We start from the raw sequence: 25051 nt of genomic DNA on the forward strand, positions 1-25051 counted from the left end.
AATGAAGTTTATTAACTACTTTTGACCATTCAAAACAATATAAAAATATGCTTCCTCTGTCAAATAGATAGGCCTATCAGTTTTGTTTGGTTTACGTAGGCTAACGTTAACAATTCATGTGGATGTCTTGTTTGCCTATATGAGCTTCGGTTCGGTTCGCTAGGCAAAACGTTGGTGCACTGATGACAGTCAGGATCATTTCTAACTCGCCAACTAGGCTAGTATTGTTCAGTTCATGTATATAACATGTTTTACTTGCTACCTGGATAATTTTCGCTAATATTATTAAGGTAAGATGAATGATAAGATATAAGCACTGTGTTTGGTGGGTTAACTAACGGCATCGCGGCAAAGGCAGTTAGCTAGGCTACAGCTGTTGAACAATCTCCGTGGAAACTATAGAATTTTCATGCCGGAAAATCCCTTTCAGTGCAGTAAATCCCTTGACGTTTCTCCTTAACTAAGGAAACATTTTAAGGTAGGCTATTCTGTGCAACACCCTTAAGTAAATCCCTTACCTGAGGAGAAATTAAGTCTTGGGTCATACTTAAGGGAAAAAACTTAAGGTGCTTTGTGCAACCGGCCACAGTCCTTGCGTAGTGATATGAAAGACATTAATCAGAAGCACAAAACCCGTTGCCATTGACAGCGGTGATTAAATGCTTTGCCGGTGATTTATGTAGATTTAACATAGGCCCGAACGTTGGGAAGGCCCATTCATGTGAATGGAACGTTCTGCAGCACTCTGAAGAGCCGTGTAATAAAGCAAAGGCTTATCCCTTAAGAACGTAGGTTTTATTTAAACCAACGTAGCCTACTCCACTGGGTGAGTTTTTTGGGCTGCGTCACTCTACACTGACATTCTATAGTCATTATTAGGTGGCCTACAATCTATGCAGTGTTAGCATGGCCTGATCTGTTTTATTTCACATATTGCAAAGTAACACACACACACACACATGCTTTCATCATGTGATCACATGTGTTGCATGCATGTACCTGATTAGCAAATGAAGTCGCGCTGACATCGTGTTACAATATGGCAATATGGCAAGCCGTTCAAGACAAAATGTCTGTCAAAATAACGCCTCAAGGTGTAGATTTTTTACTTCTTCAGGAGTAAAAAATAGACGTCTGAGCGTCAGACGTCAAATTTTTACGTGTGCCACGCGCAAAAACTTTGCGTCTGACGTCAGAGGTAAAAAACAAAAACGTCTGGGTGATTTGCTGCAATGCCAGAGCCTTTGTGCCAGAGTACCCAGATAGCAAAATTTGACCGGCCCACCTCTGGCCCACTACCTTGCCTCAGGGTTTTGTGAGTGTTGGCCCAGTTCTGGCTGGGCCTCCGGCCCAACAATGGCACAGTTACTGATAACTTACACAAAGAATTTCCTCTGGCCCAGATATGGCCCACACACTGCAAAATGACTCTCATTGTTTCTGTTGGCCCAGGTCTGGCCCACACACTGTAAAATGACTCTTATTGGAACTATTGGCCCAGGTGTGGCCCACACACTGTGAAATGACTCTTATTGTTTCTGTTGGCCCAGGTGTGGCCCACACACTGTGAAATGACTGTCATGCATTCTGTTGGCCCAGGTCTGGCCCACACACTATATAACTGAGTGTTGGCTGAGTGTCGGCTGGGCCTCTGGGCCTGTACTGGCCCACACACTATAAAACTGATCTGACTGAGTGTGGGCCTCTGGGCCACATGCGGCCCATTAACTACCAAAAGTACTTGAAAATAAACACAAATCCAGAACTAGTAATTAAAAGCATAAGCTACTTTTATTAACAAGTTTAACAAACACAACCTTGCAAATAAAACAAACATTTAAAAATTATACAAGCTTTTACATATATACACTTTAGAAATTAAACAGGTTAAAATATACAAGCTACTTTTATCTACAACAATCGACATCTTTCATATACAAAAACACAAACAATTAAACATTTGAAAACTGTATAATGATTCAAAGAAATAAATTATTCTAAATTAACATTAAACATTTACAGAAATATTCTATCTCTCTCCCTCACTCACTCACTCACTCACTCTAAAAGAGTAATTCCATTGTCAGTAGTTGTGGGTTGTGAGATAAGTGTTGTGCTAGTGCTTTAAATTCTGTATTTTTGTACCATGTACCATGACCTACCCAGCTACATACATGCACACACACTCGCTCTCAAAGCAACCTTTGCCACCTGCCTTCTCTTTCTGTTGCCGCTTCATTGTTGCCTCCACCAGTTTCAGCAGCACTACCAGCCGGGGGTGTCTCCAAACTGCATTTAGGTATAAAAAAATATTATAAGATCATTATGAGGTCTAAAGCAAGATTTCAACATGTCATCTGTCAGAGAAGTTCTGTTTGTCCACTCAAATATACTTACAGATATCCACCTCAGCTCTCTTTGGGGGTTGATCAAAGAGTTCTTTCCATCCATCCTTCAATTTGAGATGCATGGACAGCATGTCATTTCAAAAGAAATGAAAACAAATCATTTAACTATTATCCTTTACTGTCTGACAAAATATTACTAAAGCCCAGTCTTGCCACTCTGCAGCTGTCTTGGTAACACCTCCCTGGTAGTTATTTTGGGCAAACAAGACATTGTGTGATTGTTAAATGCTAATATATTACCAATGACAATCACCAAGAGCAAGACATATTTGTCAACACATACAGACCTGAAGCACAAAGGCTTGTGGACTTCCTTCACAAGAGCCTTGTGGGTGCTCCAGTTGGTTGGCCATGTTTTCAACAGCGCATGTTTCCTGCCCACTCCTGTTCTTTGCTGACATAATGGATGAGGCAAACCAAAAGCATCTAAAAACGACACATCACAAAACACAGGCCTAGATGAAAGCTGATTCCTATGATTTGGCTCATCTAAACAAAAACGTATTACTTAATCTATTAAATCAATGTACAACTTACCAAGAGCTCTTCAGGTCTCCTGTTTTTCCAACACAAGAAATGGTTCACACATGTATACACGGGTAGCCTTCTTCATCCAAAGGAGTGCAGGTCTCTGGTCAGTGTGGCCTGGATTCTGAGGTGTACATTAAAAAAAAAGTCATAACGTTAATTAATGGAAGTATATGTGTTCAAAATGATTACATAATCATAAACAACCCCTCAGTACAAAATACAGAATGACCTTAAAATACAGATTTTGATGAGCTTTACATGACCAGGACAGGACCCACCCTGCTACCATCTCTCTCTCTCTCACACACACACTCTCTTAAGGCATTCAGTCTCAGTCCTGCCTGTCTAGTGCCTGAAGTTGGATAGATAACGATGAAATGTCCATTACCATTACCAATCGCTATATTCTAAGTCATGCAATACTGGTTAACTGTTAAGCTATTTCTAAAATGATTAGATCCCACTTTTCTTTGAAAACCACATAATTATGCAAGTATAGCTAACGTTACAGCACTGAACGTTTTTGACTAACCACCAACACTGACGTTAACGGTAATTAGGCCAACAAAAGTAGGCTAAGAAATAACGTTATGTTACCGCTTAGCTTAAACAGATCCAAGGGGGTTAGATTGAAACACCCATTCTTGTTATACTTGTTAAACTTTGTCTGCAATAATAATCCTAATGACATTCATAATGATTTACATGCAATAACAGGTAAAGGTAAAGTTGCATGTTACTTACCACAGGCAGTGTCCAAAGCAGAGACAGTTTCATGCCGTCCTGGTTTCAAACTGAACAGTTGCTCTGCTCGTGGCTCTTCCACATGTGATGGGCCAACAGTCACTTTACAGAATTGGGCCATGTACGTTTAGCGTCGGCTGTCGCTAAATGTTTAATTTTTACCGCCAACAGCCGCGATACTGATCATTGTTCGTTCTGAAGTATCGAGATACACACTGTATGAAATCCGTCTGCCGAGATTGATTCGAAAACTGGCAGTAGCCCATCAAACCCCAATCGGGCCAAATAAGACACTCAGTAATCAGCCCAACTACTACGTGTCAGTGTCGGCCCATTCAAGGGGACAGTGCCTCAGCCGACCTGAAACTCCGCCGACAGTGGCAGCACTCAGCCAGGATCGAGCCGACTGTGTTTACTGTGCTTCAGCCGACTCGGACCTCAGCCGACACTGCCAGCACTCAGCCAGAATCGGGCCGACTATGCTTGCTATCTGGGTAGACACAGCATTGGCTGCTGGAAACAGGAAATGCAGCCGCTATAGTTGCAGCCATGGAGGTATTATATATAACTGGAGAGAGTGACTAAGTCCCGCCCTCCATACAAATGAATGGTGGAGGCTAGGCTAGTAAATCCGGCCAATTCATAGTCAACGCCACCTTGAACACTGGGGTTCGGATCCAGCGCCAGTCGGCTCTGACCATGCGCCAAGTTACAAAGCTGGAAATGACGCATGGACCAACGTCGATTTTTATTGGATATTCTGTCAAAAGAGAGTCGTCCTCCAGTAAGAGGGTGGCGATAATGCACATAAAGTCCTTGCCTCATAACAAGAAGAAGAAAAAGTTGCTCGGGAGTCCGAGTGAAGTCGCCCTGAAGCGCAACTTAATTTCATTGGATAACAGCGGCTCTAACTAAGAGCGGTCTGCCTGCTGTCCTGCTGCAAATATGCATTCGAACATGACGTGAAATATCCGTAGACGAACTATAAATAAACTATTCGGTTTTTAGTGCCAAGTGTATGTCTATGATCACAGTCTATGATTGGTTTGTTTTTTATTTTATTGTTTGCCATCTCAGCGGGTGCTCTAAACGTATTCTAGCGCTGGCCCATGACCAAATCAAGCCAATAATAGCCAGTAGCCACAATAATGACTGGAGCCAGAGCCCTCAATAGCCACAGGCCTGAGCGGACAATTACGTCCCCAACTCATCTAAAATGTGGTGTCTTTACTTAGAGTTGTACACCGCAGATGGTGAACTAACCGTTAAAGAGAATGTTGTCTGCAGACTCAGCAAAAAAAACAGTTTACTTGCGCATCCACGACATCCAATCTTCGCGCTCACCTGTGGAGTTACCATCCAAATGAGGCAGCGGTGTCAGAGGCACAGTAGACGGCCAGAGCATCGCCAGGCGTCCAACATCATTATGATGGCATACTTTCCGTAAATCCTAAATTATGTCCGGTCTGCTGCTATTTACTTAGGCTGCGCAAAGCACAGGTATTTATTTGAGGTAGGCTTATTCGAGGCAGACCTTTTCTAACGTTATTGTGAGACATGCGTTTTTTTGTTTTGGGAGCATACCAGGCTATCAAACGCAGGAGACGATTTTCGGTTTTGGTAAGAGATTTAATTTACTTTTTTGACTTTTATTATATAGTTAAATGTTGGAGCACCACTCCCCTCCCTGCAGGACATTTACACCACCCGCCTCACCCGCAAAGCACTAATGATTGTCAAGGATACAACCCACCCTGCACACTAACTGTTCAGCCTCCTGCCCTCTGGAAGCGGTACAGGAGCCTCATCCCCGCACCACCAGACTGGCAAGTAGCTTCATCCACCAAGCAATCAGGATGCTGAACACCCACTCTCCCATCACTGACAGCCCCCCCCACCCACCAGCCAGCCAGGAACCTAGGAAACTGGGATCCTGTCTACCCTACCAACACCAGCCCTGTGGAACTGCTTTTTTTGACTTCATGACCTAACGTGTTTGCTGCTTACATCAAGCCTGATATACTTGAAATTACTGCATACTGCATATCAATGTAAATATACAGGTCACACAAGCACAAGTTTAAACTTCATGTAACTGTTAAGACTATATAAATATACAACTACCTCTATTTTTTTTTATATATATGTCCTATATTTCTATTTTGATACATACATGTTCTATATTTCAGTCTTGCACTTTAATTTAATGTTTATTGTCTATATTTATGTCTATAGTATGTCTATGTCTGTATTTAAAGTATGTCTATGTCTGCATGGGAAAGTAAGAAACGAAATTTCAATTCTTTGTATGATCAGTGCATGTAAAGAAATTGACAATAAAAGCCGACTTGACTTGAGACTGATGGGCATTTAGATCTAGAGGGTATTTGATGATCACTGTAAAGTTTCGTGTAGTTGAAAAAGTGTTCGAATTTCCAGCTGTTTATTGCGAGACAAGGCCTTTCCTTCATTCATTGAACATGCGCTGTGCTCTAATGGAAACCTTATTGCATAGCGAAGTAGCCTAAATTGAGTTTTTTTTAATTATGCATGGTTCACTTTTTATTAAATTGTAGGCTGGAATGCCTCAGCGGCAATAGTTGTGTTTAAATGTAGTAGCCTAATGCTTCAGCTCTGGCAAGCTCCAAAGGGGAAAGGCTATAGGTTGAGAGCAAGCGTGTTGGAGACCCATGGTGTAATGAGACAAGGTCTTTATGCCGCTGTTGTGTAATTTATTGTCTGTAATCATGTTTAGGCTATGTTTGTTCGGGACAAACAACAACGAAACCAATACAGAGATCAATAAAATTTTCTTTATTTGTCATATGATGGATAAACAACCACAATATGCACGTCTTCTCATAGGCTCCTCAAGAAATACGCACTGAATAACTTTTGGCTGTAGCCCCCGGATAGGTACCCGCCCACCAACATGTACGCGCATGAGAGCTCGTGCCCAACACGGATTTTCGTGCATGGAGCCAGAGAATGTGAGGCGAGTCCAGAATGAATGGAGGTCTATGGAACTGTACCCCTCAAAATCCACTTTTCTCGGGATATAATTTTTTTTCAAGTAATTTGAATATTGTATTCGAAGGGGAGACAAAGACAATACACTTTCGGTTGAGTATTATATTTTAAAAGTCACTTAATTGTTCTAAAAGCTTTTCAAGCGTGTCAATGGCGTCATTCATTAGCATGGTCATAGCATATATCACTTAGCATCAATGCTAGTGTGTTATGGGCAACAACGACCCAACCTGTAAGAAAACGAAAGGACATGACTCCCGGATTATTTCACTTTTTGATTGATAATCCATATCTATTTTGCGAAAAATAAAATAAAATCTGAGGGTTTCAGTTGTTAAATAGGTGAAAACAATAAATGTAGCCATGTAGCTCCATAGGACCCCATGTATTTTGAACTCCGGAGGCTCTCGCGTCGCGGCTCGCAGCGGAGTCAGCGCCCAGGCCAGCGCCGTCTTCTCCGCGACCGCTTCATCAGGCCCCTCTTCCGGCAAGATCTCCTCCCATGGCAGCAGGCAGGTCCAGGCGACAGCTCCTCTCCTCCAGCAGCAGTAACGATAGAAGGCCTTAAGCTCTTTAGCAGTCCTTACAAGGACTCTCTCTGGATCCTCTTGCGTGGGCCTCCACCCAGTGGTATGGTCTTCCATTCCCAGCTTCTCTCGCTGGGCGGAGGCCATGTTCGAAAGTCGCTTCTGACACCAATGTAACGATTTCATAGCGACACACACAGTTGTCCAATCAAAAGGTTTATTCGCTGAGAAGGAGAGCAGGGACACAGACACAGATCACAATACACACGGGGCAGGTCAAGTACACACACACAAGGATACAAGGAAGTTTATTGTCACATGCATATAGTTACTGGAAGTAAGAAATGCAGTGAAATTATGTCTGGTGTTCAGCCTATTTGTGGGGGGGGGGGGGTAAAAGTGCAGTAGAAGAGGGGTTTAGTAGATTAAGTGGCAAGGGCTGCATAAGAAAGGTGGGGAGGATTGAATTGGGGGCACCAACAAGGAGCACCCAAAGCAACAGGGCAAGGGAAAACTCCCTTACCAAGGAAGAAACCTTGGGCAGATCCCGGCTCAAGGGGCTAACCCAACTGCCAGGGGTCTTGGTGTGTGTGTTGGGGGGGATGACAGGAGATGGGATAGTGTGCTGTGTATGTGGGAGAGGGCAGTGTGCAATATGTGTGTTGGAGAAGCTTCCCCTCATGAGACAATGTGCTGTGTATTGGGGGCAGACAGTGTGCTGCTAAGTATGTTGGGGATGTGTGTTGGAGAAGCTTCCTGATGAAATAATGTGCTGTGTATGTAGGGGAGAGGGGGGGCAGTGTACTGCAAGTATGGTGAAGGGACTTACTATTGCAAGCAGAGTACTGTATGTATGATGTATGTGAGTGATGAACATGTGTGTGTGGCGGGGAGGGGAGTGTAGCAGTGACTGTGTGTGTGTTTTGTGTAGTGTGCGTGTGGGGTAGGTGGGGGCAGTGTGCTGTAAGTATGTAGAGGATGTGTGTTGGAGAAGATCCTGAAGACAAATGTGTTGTGTATGTAGGGAGGGGGGGCAGTGTGCAGCAAGTAGAGGAGGCTTTACTGTAGCAAGCAGTGTGCTGTATGTATGTGAGGTGATGACAGTGATGATGTAAGTGTGTGTTTTTGTGTGTGTGTTGGGGGATGACAGGGAGATGGGATAGTGTGCTGTGTATGTGGGGAGAGGGCAGTGTGCAATATGTGTGTTGGAGAAGCTTCCTCATGAGACAATGTGCTGTGCATGTGGGCGTGTGCTGTAACGTATGACGGGATGTGTTGAGAAGCCCTTCCGATGAAAAAATGTGCTGTGTATGTAGGGGAGGGGGGGGGGCAGTGTACCGCAAGTATGGTGAAGGGACTTACCATCGCAAGCAGAGTACTGTATGTATGATGTATGTGATGACGAAGATGGTGTATTTGAGGAGGGGAGTGTAGCAGTGACTGTGTGTGTTTGTGTAGTGTGCCGTGTGGGTAGGTGGGGGCAGTGTGCTGTAAGTATGTAGAGGATGTGTGTTGAGAAGATCCCGAAAGACAATGTGTTGTGTATGTAGGGGGGGGCAGTGTGCAGCAGTAGAGGAGGCTTACTGTAGCAAGCAGTGTGCTGTATGTATGTGATGTGATGACAGTGATGATGTAAGTGTGTGTTTTTTGTGTGTGTGTTGGGGATGGGGCTGGGGGGGGGCAGAAAGGCTAGGCAATCAAGGACATGGGTAGATGGAGGAGAAATCAAAAATAATAAATAAAAAGTTCTATGGAGATGTGCAAAAGTTGGAGAAAGTCAGATATGTGTGTGTGTGTGTGTGTGTCTTTTGACGTGTGATGAAATAAGAAAATAAATAAAAGGTCTATAGCATAGGGTGAGGGATGTAAAAGTGCTAAAAGTCTTGTAGGTGTGTGTGTATGTGTGGGGGGGGGGGCATGAGTGCTGAGGAGTGAATGTGTGCAAAGTCAGTATAGTGTGAGTTCAGAGTTCGGATGGCCTGGGGATAAAAACTTCTCCTGAGTCTCTCAGTTCTGGCTTTGTGACTACATAGGCGTCTTCTTGATTTCAGCGGTAGGAATAATCCATTGTTAGGATGAGAAGAGTCCTTCAGAATCTTTTGGGCTCTTAGGAGTACTCTTCTGGAATAGATATCTTGTAGAGCAGGGAGTTGAGTTCTTATAGTACGTTCAGCTGAGCGCACTACTCTCTGCAGAGTACTACAATCTCTAACTGTGGAGTTCCCATACCAGGTGATGATGCTACCAGTTAGAACACTCTCAACCGTTGAGGTGTAGAAGGCCTTCATGATGGAATACACACACGCTACACATACAGGGGAGGACGCAGCCCCCCACACAAAAAGGATCACACACGAGGGAGATGTTACAATAAAGACGCTAACATTACACTCAAAACTAAGGAGAAATACAGACATAAACCCCAAATGTTCACCCCCGTATCCCAGCATGCCCTGCGTGGGAGAACGCTACGCAATGTCTTGTGCGCCGACGTTACAGTATATAGTATAAGTATATACTCTACGACCATGGCAGCCTTGAGTCACCATGGTCGTGGACACCTCAACGAGCACAGACAAGGAGGCATCAGGCGGGGGCGGGGGGTGATGGGGGCTTAAGTTCGTTGGATGTCACCGGGATGCAGAGCTAGAGTTTAGTAGGGTGACAGTCGCAGGAAAGAAGCTTCCTCTGAACCTGCTGGTTCAGGTGCGGAGAGACCTGTAAAGCCTCCCTGAGGAGAGTGGGGTAAGCAGTCTGTGGTTGGGGTGAGAACAGTCTTTGATGATGCTGGGCGCGACTTCACATAAGCATCGCTTGCCCTGGATGGCCTCGATGGAGGGGAGTGAGGAACCGGTGATGCGTTGGGCAGTTTTCACACCCTCTGCAGTGCTTTCAGGTCATGGGCAGAGCAGTTGCCTTACCAAAAAGGTGATGAAGGTGGAGCTCATAAATCAAATATTCAGTCACAGTCTAGCAGATGCCCTGCAGTAATGCAATGTAGAGCTACACCTTCCTCAGTTCCAGGGGTGTGAGGAGACCATTCAGGTCATTCGTGGTAGTCCTTGAGCAAGGCAGTTGTTCTGGGGAGATATAAAATAAATAAATGAATAAAAAGGGATTTGAGATGCATCTTATTTGTGTTAGAGTGAATTACATGTGAATAATACAGTGTTGTTTACAGTTGATACAGAGGTTGATATTACAGGGATGCAAACAGCGCGCTTTTCGGTGCCTCCTTCACGTTCCTTTGGGCGAGTTCTATGAATCGTGCAGATCCGAAGAGTTTTTTCGGGCGGGGGATGCAGGGATGCTTTTTGGCGACTCGTTTTTTTCACGTCATCTTGGCCCTACCGCAGGATACCAGAGGAACCAGAGCAGCGTGTTTATCATATGGGCCTGCTGGTCAAATGCCCGGTGCTTCTGTCACTCTGATAATATTTGTTAATGTAGCAAAGGAGCGGTAGATGTAGGCTAGCCTATCACTCTGATAGCAGCTAAGAAAATATAGGCTACACTCACTCCGTTAGGAGGCAACTCTCTCAGTTCGCACTAGGCTACTTCAGCTAACAACTGTGACTAGTGTAAGCTTTCGTTCAGCTGACAGTCTCGCTGCCATTTGACTGTGATCATCCAGAACCGTGCAATAATGAAATTATTCCACCTAGCCCATCAGTAACAAAGTTCGAACGAAAGTTAGTCACTGACATAGTAATCGACAACCGTCCTAAACCTACTGTAGTATCTAATGTTACGTGGGAATTGCAAGAAAACGAGTGAAAACAATTCACTTTTAACCAGGCAAGTGCGTGTGTCATTTATTGTCGATCAACAAAAACAGCATGGAGTTAAAACGTAATTTAAAGTCCCAGATATTTAAAGGGACAGCGATCACTCAAGACATAGGCCTACACCACAACTGAGTGAAATGCTTTGAATAGCCTACAAAACACTGCATTTAGATAACAACTGCGTGAAGAACCAGTAATCTACTTAATGGTGAATTAAGTTTATGGCATTCACATTTAAAGCATTCAATAGCCTATGAAAACTTGATCAGTCAGTTAAATTGTTCTCATAAAAGGAACAGCAGGCCTACAAAATATTCCAAATAGGCTAGTTTTATTGCAGTGACAGAAAACGTATACTGCAACATACGAGTTTAAACCATGTTAAATTTGAAAGCATCTAGCTAGTGACAGTGGTTTTAGGGAGAGTGTGTGTGGGGGAAAGAGAACAAACTCTGTAACCTACCTGATTCCACAGTCATTGTTCATTATTTGGCCTATAATTTAGCCTATAATATTGGCAATTGAATCCATGAAAATTAACCAAAATCTATCATTTCCTATCGACAACAGACCCCAGCAACGCATTGAATCGTATTGCTACACATTTTGAAGTATTGAAAAGAATCAAATTGTTGGCTTAAAGAATCGATATTGTACCGAATTGTGTAAACCTGATTTACACTCCTAAATGTCATCCTTATAATTACTGTTGTTTTGGGAAGTATTTATTATGCAAGCATCGTGCAACCATACTGAGTAATTAACTTATTAGGGCTAAGGACAACTGAAACTCAACTCGACACTACAAAAAAACATTGTTGTTGACAATGACAATACTTAATGATCACAATTAGAAATTGTTAGTGTACCTAATATTGATTTATACCTTATAGCAAGTAGTAGGCTAAGTGGCTTTTGCATACCCCAAAAAAAAAAAAAAAAAAAGGGCTGCTGCTTGATGTCGTGTTGCTAGTAAAAAATATTGTGGAGGTAGTAAAAAAGGTAGTAAAAAGTAGTAAATTCAACTCTATGATTCCTGCATATACCCTGGGTACGCTACGTCAGAGACGGTTGATAAAGCGAGGCGATTCATAAGAGGGTAAATTCTGGCACGTTGTGACGTGGGGTTCGAAGCTGTCACGCCCATTTAGGAGCGGGAGGTCCAGTGTCTATGTATTCCTATGGGAGAAATGAACATTTTCACGGAATATGACCAATCCCTTAGCCCTACATTCAGCGATGTAAGTTTTGAACCCATTTTCTAGAAGCCACATGTCTCCCTAACATTCCGACATTGAAATTGTATTTTCCAACGAAACAAATAAAGACAAAAATAGCTTTGTTCGTGCTCTGTCACTGTCTCCTCAAAGCTCTGGTGCACAGCCACCTGTTCTCAGAGGCTCTAAACTCAGAGATGGTTGATAAACTAACCTAACATATTTTTTGCTAGAACTAGTAGACTACCACAAAGTTGCTGAACATATGTTACTTCAGGTTTGTTTGCAACAATATATAAGTTTAACCAAAGTTCTTAGCTGCTAGCTAGCTAGCGAACATTCCCATTCACTTTCCGTTTACTGTGCTAGCTAGCTAGCTAGCTCGGTTAACGGGGCAAAATGAAATTATTCATTCCGTGTCCGAAAGAGTGTTTCATTGGCATCACACACAAACAATGACTGTAAAATAGTATACAAAATTATATGTATATGTTATTACTGCTTATTCAGAGAAAAGTTTATGTTTTGACACACCTATTTAGGAGTCCAGAACTAGTGCCATTTCGTTCCATTGGTGAATCGTCTTATGATTCATCTTAGTTAACTATAGAATCTTTGGCTACGTTCTTAAGGGTTATGATATATTACAAAAAAAAGTTGACTGCACGAGTCCAAGTTCGAGTCATTCAGTGCTCAAGTCCAAGTCAAGTCACGAGTCTCTAAATTTAGCTAATGCCTCGGACTCGAGTTTGAGTCTCGGACTCGAGTACTACAACACTGGTATATTGTAGTACAGTACATTGAACATTGTGCTTTCCATTTGTTTACAGTACTGAATACTCAATAGATTTTGACTGGGTGCAAGTTTATAATTGATTTTTGATTAATATAATATATAATATAATTGCACAACTGCATGATACCCAGAATGCCTTTGTTTGACACTGGGTGCTTTACTGTAAAACTGGGCTTGCTAGTATCCACTCTAGGGACCTTGACAAAGGCAGACAGGCCGAAACGTTGGTATCAATAAAAAGAAGAAAGAGATAGAATGTGTGCAGTGACCAAGTTTTTTTTTTATAGTTTACAGTCATTTCCCTTACCAGCACCTCTGAGGGTGTGCATTCTTTTCGTTATTTATATGCTGGGTGCAGGTTCATATCAACAAGAACAACAATTACAGTAACACAGAGACAAAGGACACGTTTGTGAGATGCAGGGTACAGTACTGTAAAGACAAGGAGGAGGAATAACAAAAAAATGCGAAGAGCAAAGCAAAGTAGAAAGTTCTGATCAATTTTGAGCTACTATAATAGAACATGTTTTCATTCATCAAAAGACAATGATGGAAAAGTTGCAACTTGTCTAAAACAGTTAGCCTGAACAATTCTCCTTACAGCAAGCAAAAACACATTTCAGTAGTGGCCAGGATGAATATCACCTGAGAGTGCCATTCAATATACAAATGTCATGTGGTGCAGCTAGGCACTGCTGCTCTCACAGTGAATCAGTAAAATGCTCTTTGATTGAACCCTCATTCAAATATTGTCAGATTAAACCCTTATTGAAGTTGTGCCAAGAGGCACCACGAACATGAAGATACATCTGTGATTCATTTGTAATTTGTGTATTTATTCATTTATGCATTTATCTGACGTCATTTATCCAAAGCCACTTACAGATATCAATTGGACTGGCCAGTCTCCATGGAGCAACTTGGGGTCAAGTGCCTCTGGGGCACAATTTGTTCATCAAACTTTACATTGATATCAATCAGCTTTGCACAGACACTTTGGACATTGTCACATCAACACTGTATGTGTGACATAAACTTTTCCTATAAAACGTTATGGATGTGATGTGACATGGCCATGGAACTTGCTGACTGATAAACAAGAGCCTTACAAATTTAAGGAGCTGTTAAAGGCAAGTTGAGCATACACATTGCTCTACCATTCCCTTGTCAATTTAGAATTTGTCAAATGATGACAATTTGTTGGAACCTTTAGTCCATTTATCCCCTTTTTAAATATGTATAATATTCTGAATGTAAAACATGTTGTTTCTGTATGGTTGCACACCATATTTATGATGTACAAATACTGTAATTCTCCATCAATTTCAATCAGATCAGTTACAAACAATAAAATATAGACCTGAATGAACATTTTAACAGTTCTATTTGTGTGTGCACAACTTTTTTTTTCCATGGTAAGGATGACCTTTGCATGGAATTGCCCATAACCCTCTTTTAGAAAGGGACTTCATATCTTTCCAAAAAAAAATCTTGTGGACATAATTTGCTTTATCCTCTGAAACACAATGTTTTGGACGGTTGAAAAAGTACTGACATTTGTGAAGTGACAACAAAGACAGGACCATGTTTTAGATTCATTAGACTAGTACAGTAGGCTTATGTAACATATCAGTGATGGGAAAACTGTTTTAGATTCATCACACTACTAGGCCTATGTAACATAACCTGTGTAGTGATTCATCACTGTAATAGGCCTATGTAACATATCCTATGTAGTGATGGGAAATAGGAGCAGGAGGATTGTGGTGTTTTGCATTTTCTGTGTTCCGTTTTGTTTTTAGGTGAAAAAATTAGACGTTTCAGAAATGTGTCCAAGCAGACAAATTCTAGCCGACACACAGCAACTCAGTCCATACAAATGTCACATGGTGCAGCTAGGCACTGCTGCTCTCACAGTGAATCAGTAAAATGTTCTTCGATTTAACCCTTATACCAATTGTTTCAGATTAAATATGTATTCAAGTTGTGCCAAGAGGCACCACGAACATGAAGATACATCTGTGACTCACACAGTTCGGGCATCTGTAATTTGTGTATTTATTTATGAATTTATCTGACGTCTTTATCCAAAGCCACTTACAGTACAGATATCAATTGCACTGGCCAGTCTCCATGGAGAACCTCGGGGTCAAGTGCCTCTGGCGCACAACAGTGGCAGTCTGTCTCAGTGAATCAGTAAAATGGCAGAAGAAGGGTTGCTGATTGAAAATGACTGATGTTCTTTGATTAAACCCTTATTCAAATTATGATTAAACCCTTATTCAAGTGGTGTCAGATTAAACCCTTATTCAAGTTGTGCCAAGAGGCACCACGAACATGAAGATACATCTGTGACTCACACAGGTGGTGGATCTGTAATACAAATCATTGTAAATAAATCAGTCTATCAAATGGGTAACAGCAAGTAGCCAGATACTGTTACATAATACTTATTACTAGGGTCAAAATAACTGATTAATTTCGATTAATTAATTTGAGAAAAAATAACTGATTAAAAAAAATAACGCAGATTAATCGATTCTGTATGACCTTTGACTGAGCCGTTGTAGTCAGTAACCATTAGACTGTAAAATGAAGGAGAGAGAAGAAAATGTGGTGCATAGATCATTGATTGTAATAATCAATCTCCGCTGGCGCGTCGGGGTCCGGTTCGCCCTGTCGGGACTTATTTTCCCAATAATGACCGGCGTTCTATACATTATCCCATACATATCATAGATTGTTATGGTCATTATTAAAATAAAAGAGTTTTTGAACTTTAATCTCACTAATGCTGATTATTCAATGATTCATTTGAATTTAAATATTTAAAATACTTTCACAGCAAAAATCATATATGCGATTAATTTAGATTAATTAATCACAGAGTATGTAATTAATTAGATTAATGTTTTTAATCGATTGACAGCCCTACTTATTACATAATGATAGTACTTACATCACAGCATTGTATAAAACTTTTTAGGTTTTGTTTTGTTATCAGTTAACGATCAAAAGGTTAACATCAGCCTGAAAACCATTTCCCAGGTGCCCCCGTTGTGCCCTTGAGCAAGAGTCCTTGGCACTTAACCCCAGGTGGCTTCATGGAGTCTGAATTAACGTCTGTAAGTCGTTTTAGATCAAAGCGTCAGCCTGAAAGATAAAGAAGTGGCTTGTGGTCTTTCACAGCTGTGCAGGTGGTCGGACAGGCAAGCCACGGCTGAGTCACCTCATTTGTGAGCTTAAGATCAAACGGCCATTGCATAACGGCATTCCCTCCCTGCCACAAACACACACTGCACAGTACTATACAGTTCTATGGTAAGATAGCAAATCAATTTCTAATCTGATTCTAATGAACTATTTCCTCATTGGGCTTTTATGTTGGTTATCGTTGTCAATAATCTCTCAACGTCTTTCATTTTAGGATATCGATCCCATTCAGAGTTATTTGTGCAAAAAGTGTTGTTTGACATTAAAAACAGTCAAAGGCTGAGAAGAAGTTTATGGTTATGCAGATTTGGTGTAGGTTCACAGACATGTAAAGATTTTGTGTGTAAGAATTTTTACTGTAATGTTATTCTTTCAGCCAGGAGGAATGGAACCCTAAGAGTGACCTCTTCCTTATGTCTCCAGTAGTGGCACATTCATAATGAAAGCAAACTCTCTAGTCGTCCAGTCTGCCTCTACATCTCATAACCTCACTGTAACAGGAGAAAACCCTGAGGCCTGAGATGTGTGTCCATGCCAGTGATCGACGCCAAGGAGATAACACAGATCATTTGTTTGACATAATGCAATAGTTTGTCCAGAGCCTGTCTGTGGTTTCAGAACATAAAGCACCACCCTGACTCGCAACTATAGCATTGTGTACTATAACAAAAGACTGCTATTCAAGCACATTTGTGGTTCCAATCTTAAACTAAGATCTTAGTTTCAATCTTTTACTAATCTTAAAAAGATAGGTAAGCACATTAGGATTTCAATCTGACACTGTAACAGAAGACAACTATTTGGGGTAACACTTTACTTTAGGTTCCTACATAAGAGTGACATGCCACTGTCATAACCTTAACACTAACCCTAACCCTAACTTGTCATGACAAAAACCAAATGACACTTGACAGAAGCGAGTGACAGAAGCGTTATGTCATAAACGTTTATGACTTGATTATAATGTTTACGACACGTTCATGACAGTGTCATGTCACTCTAGGTATCTAGATACCTTCAAGTAAAGTGTAACCCTATTTGGTCATACTGTCACAAAAGACAGCTAAGCACATTATGATTTCAATCTGACACTGTAACAGAAGACAACTATTTGGTCATACTGTCACACAATCTTAACTTCTATTCTTTTGTCAAGTTGACTATGATTCACCACTGTTGTTCAAATAACTTAGAAATATGTGTTATTGTCCCGCAAACTATTGGCACAGTTGATAAAAAATAGTATTTGTAGTTATTTCTATAAAGCATGTTATTTCACGTGTGTCTGGCTTGTGTCTCCTCACTGTAAAAAAGGAGTCATAGTAAAGTCTTTCCTTACTTCAAATTATAAAAATAAGTAATGCAATTTCAACTAAGTTTCATGAGTTAATAGTGTTTCAACTTTGGTTTTGAAGTCAACTCAATAATATGTGGGCTGAACTTAAAATTGTAAGTTATGGTCCTAACTACAGCACTTAGGGATTATGGGTAAATGATACTTTCTTGTTTATTTTTTTCTCATTACTGTTTATTGTGGCTTTTTTCTATTTGTATGAGGTAGAACAACTGATGAGCAAAATTACTGTGTTAAAGATTTTCAGAGTATTGTTAGAATTACCAATAAGGAGAAGACCATTATTGAAATATATAATATTTTAGAAAGTACGCATACGTCCCTTCATGGGTTCAATGCAGAATTGACTACTTTCTCAATTAACATTGACCTGCCCACTTGGAGGTGTCACGAAGTTGGGCACTCAACGCTTACTTGCATTATGTGTCTGTGTAATTCCTCCTGGGATGGATTTGATTGTCACCTTATAAGGAAGTTCTTGAACCTTATATGATTACTATGAATATAATGGCTATAATAGCTGCAGCAACTGGACTGATAGTTGCGAAAAGGAAGTTTATATTCACAATGTTAACACCACACAACTAAGTTTAAGTACACCTGTTCCTGATTCCAGCATATATGCCCTATGCACCTGAACTGTGCATGGTCATCTACTGTGATCTCTTTAAGAATATGTAGGCTGGAGCTGTGGCATTCTGGGAACAAACTTCCGGTACTTGGTTCAAGTCAACAAATTTATTTCAACTAATGATCCTACTTTGAAACAATTAATCTGTATTGAAAAATAATTAATCAAGTTAACGTACATACCTTTTTTGACACAATAACAGTTTATGTAAACTATTATTGACTTGACTAAGTAAGGGAAGTTAATTTAAAATTAATTTTATTGTCAAGTTAACTCAAAAACCTAAGGCAGCAGGGTAATATTTTTAAACCTTTAAAAGGGCATATTATTATGACCGCCGCGCAGCAAAGTCAAGTCTACCGTCTAGTCGGTCTAGCCTAGTCTCGTCAAACTAACATTAGTTAAAACTCACCATAAACTCAGTTAGTCTGTAACACTAGTAACGTTAGTGAACATTTATAGTCTAATTGTGCTCTAAACTGATTACATTACATTGTACTTAGTAGCCTAGTTTATTAATTTGATTAAACATATGTCTGTAAGAAGAAAATAGAAGAAAACAAACCTTTATACATTTCTCTTGGATCCTGTCCCCTTTGTCAGTCCATCTTCAGTCCTGATGTCCAAAAGATAGCTCAAAGACAGACTAAGTTTTTTAAAATCATCAACAACCCAGTGACTGAGTTTCAGTATGCTGATGGCTGGGTTATTGTACTGTTGTCCATACTGTTTTTGACACTGAGGTTGACCCAAGCATTAACTCAAGCATTAACTCAACTGCTGGGTGACATTAACTTACCCAACTTGAGTTATGTCAACCCCATGAAATGACCCAACACTTTAAACTCAGCGTTTGGGTTGAGAAAATAACCCAGCATTTTTTAGAGTGTAGTTTGACGATGTCGTACTCCCGTGCGGGCCGGATCCTATATACCACGGACATGTTTTGGGGGGCCACCTAAAATGAGGTGGCGGGCCGTAGTTTGGGGACCACTGATGTATGAGGTCACAAATGACAAACTATGAACTCAGTAAATTCCTGATGATTAATTAGATATTAATGAATAAAGTAATACATAAATCATGAATTAATTCATGTACCCTTACCGTAAAGTGTAACTTACTCCGAGACTACATACATTACCAACCTAATTCGATTCAATTATGTAAAATGTAATGTAAATCAGGTTTTATGGTCAAGTATACTTTCGTATACATGGAATTTGGTCTCTGCATGTATCCCATCCGTGAATTAGTGAACACACAGGTCACACATTGAAGCACACATTAACCTGGAGCAGTGAGCTGCCTTGCTACAGTGATGCTCGGGGAGCAGTGAGGGGTTAGGTGCCTTGCTCAAGGGCACTTCAGCCGTGGATGTGGGCATGGGAGACTAGTGCTCAACCTTTCCACCACCCACATTTTTCTTACTGGTCGGGGATCGAACCGGCAACTCTTTGGTTTCAAGCCCAAAGAGCTAACCAGTAGGCCACAATTTTAAACTTTACATTTCATCACTACACATCTTTTTTGACCCTCAAAAAACATAAGTCTCATTCTTCAAATACTGTGTGCCTGCTCAGTTATACAATTTTAACAATTACATTTTTCAAAGGTTTTTTCAGGTAATTAACATAGGCATAATACTAGATTTTTTTTCTTTTTTTCACAGCCTGTATCCTTGATCTATTGGCCAAGGGAGATTTCTGTGAACAATATGAATTCATTTACATGGTATAATGACATCCGCCCAATGAAAGTGCCCAAAATCGCCATTTTGGCAACCATTTTGTTTATGCTAATTAGATGGTCATTAACTCAAAATTCAGCTTAGGAACAGGGCTAGTTGGATTCAGCACACCTTAATTATGTTAAAAAGTCCTGTTCCCAACTTTTACTAAAAAAATGCCTATAGGAAGCACATATCTCAAAAATATCACCTGTCTATAACGTCAGACGTAATTTCAATCCACTCTTGAAAGAAATTAGTTTGGGGGTCAGTTCTACTCATATACTAAGAGCTAATCTTGTCAAAATAATCAATAACTGGGAAACTAGGCTAGTTGAGTGAACTTAAAACTTTTGTGGTGCTTGACAGGGGCGTCGCCAGCCGATTTTACCGGGGCTTCAGCCCGGGGTAAATTGAGCTCAGCCCGGGTTAAAAAAAAATATTTAACTGTTTTTATTTCGTTGTGCATTCTATCCCTCGTAGCCTGTTAGAACAAGGAATCCCGAACACTAAACTCTGACAAGGAGAAGCAGAACGGGCGGCGGGCTGGGGTGGGTGGAGGCTGGCAGAGGATTAAACCCAGCGGTCTGGGGTCGTTTCTAGAAAAGTTAGCAACGACGTTGCTCAACCACCATGGTACGATGCTTGCGACCAAACAGCGACATTGTTACACCTGTTTCCAGAAAGCATCGTACCGGTGTCGCAATTCGCTACCTCCGACGTTCGAACACTGTAGTTCCAACCATAGACATAATATACATAGACGCCGCATCGACCGCTACTCCTTACTAGCGCTGACGAGATTTGGAGCCGCCATCTTGGACCGGTCATCCACTCCACTCAGTGTAATCTGTTTGGCTGGTGAGATGAGCTGTCAGCGCACTTAATTAATCATATCTCACTGAATACCGAACAGATTCTCCGCGGCGTTTTTTTTTTGCTGCAAAAGGTCATACATGTAGCTATGATACAGGACACATGATTTAAGCGTATTTTAATATTCATAGTGGGTTTAACAGTAATAGAATATTCTGATATATGATAAAGTGACCTGGCGTCCGATATCAAAACTGGGAACATAATCCATGTTTGACAGCATAGACAAAACTAGTTTGATACAAGTTTAATGAGTTAAATATAGTTCACAGTTGACAGAAAAGTTCCATCAACAGCATTATTCAGTGAGATCAGTGCCATTCAGACATCTGAGGGGCATTCCAAGTAGGCCTATGTGGTTTAGTGACAAACTTGGGTAAATTGACTCAGAATAAGTTGTAAACCTCCCAGTAGAAAAGCTGTATGATACAGGGAAACATGGTTGTGTATATTCATAGTGGGCTTAACAGTAATAGAATATTCTGATATATGATATATTATAAAGTGATGACATCCAATATAAAAAACTGGGAACATAACTAATCACATTTGACAGCATAGACAAAAACTGGTTTGATACAAGTTTTAATGAGTTAAATTTACAGAAAAAATCCATTAACATTTTCAGTTCAGTGCCATCAAAAAATAAAGATGAACAGACATTGGTGTGGCATTAAGGAAATGGAGTAACTGGGTTCAATATCAACAGCATTTGTTAGACAAGTTCCATAAATATTGTTTTGTATATTATATGTATATTATTATATTATATTAGGGAGCAGAAACAAACCTAAGTTTGTAGGTACAGTCCACAGAAAGGTTCCATAAACATTTAAAGTGAGATCAGTGCCATTCAGACATCTGAGGGTATTCCAAGTAGGCCTATGTGGTTTAGTGACAAACTTGGGTAAATTGACTCAGAATAAGTTGTAAACCTCCCAGTAGAAAAGCTGTATGATACAGGAAACATGGTTGTGTGTATATTCATAGTGGGCTTAACAGTAATAGAATATTCTGATATATGATATATTATAAAGTGATGACATCCAATATAAAAACTGGGAACATAACTAATCCACATTTGACAGCATAGACAAAAACTGGTTTGATACAAGTTTTAATGAGTTAAATTTACAGAAAAAAATCCATTAACATTTTCAGTTCAGTGCCATCAAAAATAAAGTGATGAACAGACATTGGTGTGGCATTAAGGAAATGGAGTAACTGGGTTCAATATCAACAGCATTTGTTAGACAAGTTCCATAAATATTGTTTGTATATTATATGTATATTATTATATTATATTGTATATAGAAACAAACCTAAGTTTGTAGGTTTGTTTCTGATCCTTAAAAAACAGACATTGGTTTGGCATAGTAAGTGTAACAGTTCATCAATTCAAGACAAAAAGGTGACTTGTCACTTGTACAGTGTCAATGGGTTCATCAACAGCATCTGTTATTTACAGTTCACAGAAAGGTTCCAGCCCTAATGAAGAGATTAAATAAAAGGAATTAAGAAACATTTTTAGAAACTGCTAAGATCAACCCGTTCATTGCAATCAGTAAAGAATCAGGGAGTGTCTTCACAGGCTCAGTGAGACAGAGTTACCGTCATGCAGTTGGTTCTATGATTTCGACAACTGGTGCATGTCATTTTGTATGTTCCCACCTTGCTAAAATTGCTTGGGTACACTTTGGCTGAGAACAAAAGTGCTTCAGACAGCAGGTGGGCAAATAAGATGGCATAGTAAACTGGGTAAACTCCATAAAAGAGGACTGGGTCAACCAGACGATGGGAAAATGGGACACAGAGTGGCGAATGCAGGTGATGAAGGTGGAGCTCATAAATCAAACATTCAGTCACAGTGTAGCAGATGCCCTGCAGTACTGCAATGAAGAGCTGCACCTTCCTCAGATCCAGGGGTGTGAGGAGACCGTTCAGTTCATTCACAGTCTTCTTGAACAAGGCAGTTGTTCTGGAGAGATACAAAATAATAAATAAATGAATGAAAAGGAATTTGAGAGGCATCTTATTCTTGTTAGGGTAAATTACATGTGAATAATACAGTGTTGGGCAAGCTACTTCGAAATTTTAGTGAGCTAAACTATCAGTTCCTCTGCCATGAATAAAACACTACACAAAACTACCACCCAGTCAAACACAAACACAGCAGTAGGCTAGTTCACTACATAGGAAGCTACTTTAAATTGTGCTAATTTAACATGACAAGAAAAGTGTAGCTTATCTGGCTAAGCTACTTGATAAATAAAGAAGTTGAGCTATTGAAAAGTTACTTTATTCAGGAAATAGTGAGGCTACCACCAACACACTTAGGCTACAAGTAGCAGCTAGCGATTGCCCAATAGGCTAGTCTGTGCCAATTTGTGTAAAATTCGCCCGGCCAAATCTAGTATGATTTATTTCTACAATAGCCTTCTTGTGTCAGTTGTAATCTAAGTCAGTGTTATGGAATATGACTTATCAAGTCTCAGTTCATAGGCGGGTGAACACCGAGTAAACATAGCCTAGCTAGATGGCTACGATTTTCATACAGTTATATCAAAGATATCAAAGATTACAACATTAGCTCTAAATAACTAAATTTAGCCAGAAGGGCTAAATGCTGTCCCCCGTTGTTGAACATTTGTACTGATGTTCTGAGGAGCAGACGAGGATGTTACAATCTCTAACACTATAGCAAAAAATTGCAGTTTTGATACACAGCAGGCCTGCAATGTAGGATTTTTTCGTAAGGGAGGTGTTTTGACAGTGACAAACTATAAACCATTAAATATCTAGAGGGGGCTGAGACAGCTTTGATTCACCCTGTAATGAGCCATCAAAGTGATTACAAAGCTGATGACATAAACATAAAACAGCATTAAAAAACCCAAGTTTCATGGGAATGAACATGTTCCATGGGAATGTGTTTAAATGTCCACTGAAATGTATGCAAATGCCCTATGCATAAGCAAAGCATTTGTAATTAGAGCTGAACATTGCAATCTCAAAAGTTATTTGTATCCTGCAATGTAGTATGTTTTTGTTGGTTTGCCACACACTGATCTGATTCCATGATTTTGTAGAGGGTAGCTGTTCTCTCTCTCTCTCTCTCTCTCTGTGCAATCCTATTTTAACATCAAACATTTTACTGTCTTTTTGGTAGATCTCTGGCATAGATCAAACAACAAAAGAGCAGTCAGATGATGGAGAGAGAAGGGAGATCAACAGAAGGAGGTACAGAACATTTGCTTAATGATACATTACATGCAACCTCACACTTAAACGTGCATGTACCTAGTAATTTAATAATAAATACTTTGGGCAGTCTAATGTAGTCTGTTGTCTACTATAATAACACATTTTATGTACTGTATATATATAGAAAAAATCCTCAGCTAATCTTTACATTTACATCCGGTCCAGCCGGGCTAAGCCCAGGTTGTCCTGAAAGTCTAGAAACGCCCCTGGTGCCTGAACAATATGGCAGCTTTGAGTACAGCTCTGCAATTTTATTGAGTTTAGAACACTGTTGGGGAATACAGTGCGCAAAAGACACCACACAACACGCCACACTGAATGCCATGAGGTCATGTTTATAACAGGCTGATCGATTGCTTACCGATCCTCTCCAGATAGCTGTTACTGGAACAGTCTGAGTCACAAGTATGCACAGGTGCCACGACTCCAAGGTCACGCTGAAAAGGCCACCTACTGCCACTGACTACAACTACACAAGGAACAAGCCTCATTAATTAATGATTTCAGTCATCCACAAGAGCGGATGTTAAAATCCCTTGTGTAAGGAATTTCCCACAATGACCAATCTACATCCAAGCCTATTTAACATCAAAAACAAAGTCATCAACAAAGCAGCCTTTGTGGGCAAAAGAAAATTGCATTGCAATTACTGCACACAATGAAGCAGAGGTCATATCTCCTAAATAAACCAGCTACATTTACATTCACAACAATGATGAAGAGGTCATATCTCCTTCTAAAAGAAACTGCATTTACATTAACAACAACGAAGAAGAGGTCATATATCCTTCTAAATGAAACTGCATTTACATTCACAACACATTTACATCTAAATTCACAAACAAATCCCCTCTCAAGCTCTGACTGTGTGTACGATGGTGTAAGGCTGGTAATTCCCACAAAACTCTCTGTCTCTGATACAGAGGAGAGATCCAAAAGGAAG

At 40.4% G+C, this 25051-nt stretch overlaps 1 long non-coding RNA gene across 2 annotated transcripts; it reads right to left on the bottom strand.

Annotated features, from left to right (window-relative positions):
• Window positions 1-2202: 2202 nt before the first annotated feature.
• On the bottom strand, window positions 2203-3055 carry LOC125303118. Of its 2 annotated transcripts, none has more exons than XR_007195015.1 (3): window positions 2946-3055; window positions 2696-2834; window positions 2203-2289 (listed from the first exon to the last, which is right to left on the bottom strand). It is a non-coding gene; the product is annotated as an uncharacterized LOC125303118 (long non-coding RNA). The 2 variants fall into 2 exon arrangements; XR_007195016.1 differs by lacking the exon at window positions 2203-2289 and adding an exon at window positions 2405-2452.
• Between the last annotated feature and the right edge of the window lie 21996 nt (window positions 3056-25051).

This window comes from Alosa alosa, chromosome 11 (genome assembly GCF_017589495.1).
Source record: "Alosa alosa isolate M-15738 ecotype Scorff River chromosome 11, AALO_Geno_1.1, whole genome shotgun sequence".
Lineage (NCBI taxonomy): Eukaryota > Metazoa > Chordata > Actinopteri > Clupeiformes > Clupeidae > Alosa > Alosa alosa.